Genomic DNA, 2,272 nt, shown 5'->3' on the forward strand with positions numbered 1-2,272 from the left:
TGCAAGGGAAAAAGCCCCTTAAAAAAAAAACCCCCAAAAAAAAAAAAAAAAAAAAAAAAAACTTCTTTCTGTAGCCTCAATCCAATGTAAGTAAAAAAATATATATAAAAATATATATGCTCATCCATCCAAAGAGGCAAAACTGTTACCGTGGCTCCAAACTGTGATATACATTGCCATCCCAGTCCATGTGACCCTCAGATGGCATCACAGAGCACAGCAGTGGGACAGAGCCCCAAAACCAAAGCCGCAGAAGGGTACAGGACTGCTACTGCTTACTGCCCAACACATAAAGGGGACTCAGAAGGAGATCAATAGTGTCAGACCTGAAAAGCAGAACCGAAGGAAAGAATTACTGCCTAGAATTCCTACACTAACTTGCCAAATAAAAAGAAAAGCCACTGAAAGAACAATTTCGATTTCCATTTTGGGATAATATTCAAGAGCTTCAAAATCAAAAGTTTCCCAGACTTCTTCCCTCAAGCTGCACTTCCCTTCACAGACACATTGGAAACTGAGTTTAACAAAACCCGTTGTTTAAAGAAGTAGCAATGAGGGACTAGCAGTTAGCGTAATGGCTATGTCACTGGACTCCCACGCAGTCGACTGCGGTTCCCGCCCCGGACCCGGTGGCTTAAACTCACGCCAGGCGCCTGTGCGTGCGTGCCCAAGATCCCGAGAGGAGAATGGAGGAGAAGGGATTGTGGCATGGCCAACCCCGGGATTGTGGCCTGGCCAACCCCTGGGGGGGGGGGATTTCTCCCTTTCTGTCTGTCTTTCTCTCTCTATCTGGTGAGCCCACGCGCCCTATAACAAAAACCTCTCCAAAAAAAAAAAAAGAAGCGGTAATGATATGCTCAAGGTAGATTTCTTAAATATTGTAAAACTGATTTTAAAATTACTGTAATTTTTTTAATATTGTAAAGCTGAAACATTCTCAAAATCAAACTAATCCATCTTAAAAAGTTCTCAATGCTGAGAAATCAATATCAACTAAGTAACTAGTCAAGTTTGAATTTAAAAAAAAAGTACTTTAAAGTTATGGAAGCTTTGATTCAAGATAGGAGGTACAGAGGGATGAAATATAAAAACTCAAAAGAATCAAGAGTCAGTTTAAAACACAGACTGATAAACTTCAGATGTGTGACTATGTAAATCAAGGGAAAAATAAAATCCAACATTCAGAGTAAGGCAAGAGCAAATCACGAATAAAGTAAAATGCACTATGTATTATCCAACATTCCTTCCTCCACTCAGCAAAAGTCTTAAAGCAACTTACACTCCGGCAGTCTACGCAAAAAAAGCAACTTCGGAATCCACTTCCAAGCACCTTCCACAGGCCGTTGGGAAGGATCTGGTCTCCTCCCCACGTCGTCTGGGTCGACCTCTGGGACTCCTTTAATGCACCGTTTTATCACGTCAAACTTCCTGCTTCTCTGGCGCTACAAAATGACAAACACATGAGCCCCAGAAAACTGCTTTGGCCCACCAGGCTCAGCACCGCGAAAACAGCCTGCAAAAGCGACACGGAAAGTTGATTCAACAAGTGGCAGCGCGCCCCAGGCCCGCGGCCCCTTACAGCCAAGACGGGCTGGAGCGCGTGGGGGATCGGACGCGCGTGTGATACCGGGGTACGCGGTGATCCCAGGGTGTGCGGCGTCCCAGGACGACCCCAGGTCGCTTAGGAGACCCGGGAAGCTTGGGGGTCGGGATGCGCGGGGGTCCTGCATTGCGCGGGAGGTGCTGGTTGCTCCGGAGACCTGGGGTGCGCAAGGGTCCCGGACTGCAGGGAATCTAGGGGCGTGCAGGGGTTCTGGGGTGTGCGGGAGATTCTGGGGCGCGCGGGGGCCTGGGCGGGTCCGAAGGGGTCGTTCTTACAGCGTGAGTCCCAACACCCGGTCTCAAGCCCAGGGGTCCGCACCCTCAGCGACCCGCACTTGACTCTCCGCGTTCAGCCGCGGAGCGTTCGGAACCACTAGCACCGAAAGCGTCCGCGGCACGGGCCGTTCCGGGGCTGACAGGAGCCGGGAGCAGGCGTCTGAGCGCCGGCCGAGCGCACCGTCCAGACCAAGTCCTCGCGGCCCCTTGCCAGAGAGGGCACAGCCCCCAGGCATGCGGGCAGACTGCGGACGCGCGCACCCCACGACGTCTTCGGGCCGACTCCAGGTTCGTACCCCAGCACAGCGGAGCTACCGCGAAGCCGGAGGAGGCGCTGGCCGCACGGGGACGACGCGCCTCAGCCCAGGCGCAACACAACCGCAGCCGCCGCCCC

At 51.6% G+C, this 2,272-nt stretch overlaps 1 protein-coding gene across 4 annotated transcripts in view; it reads right to left on the minus strand.

Annotated features, from left to right (window-relative positions):
* FAM53A (family with sequence similarity 53 member A) overlaps positions 1-2,257 on the minus strand; it is an 88,359-nt gene extending 86,102 nt beyond the window's left edge. For 2 of the 4 annotated variants that reach the window (XM_006152890.2, XM_006152883.2), the window contains exons 1-2: positions 1,879-2,228; positions 1,280-1,442 (exon numbers count right to left, since the gene is read on the minus strand). The gene's annotated coding sequence lies outside the window, so the exon portion shown is untranslated. Of the gene's footprint in view, positions 1-1,279; positions 1,443-1,878 lie in introns of all 4 variants that reach the window. The other 2 variants (XM_006152886.2, XM_006152884.2) reach the window with 2 other exon arrangements.
* Positions 2,258-2,272: the final 15 nt, after the last annotated feature.

Source organism: Tupaia chinensis, unplaced genomic scaffold (genome assembly GCF_000334495.1).
Source record: "Tupaia chinensis unplaced genomic scaffold, TupChi_1.0 Scaffold000360_1, whole genome shotgun sequence".
Classification (NCBI taxonomy): Eukaryota; Metazoa; Chordata; class Mammalia; order Scandentia; family Tupaiidae; genus Tupaia; species Tupaia belangeri.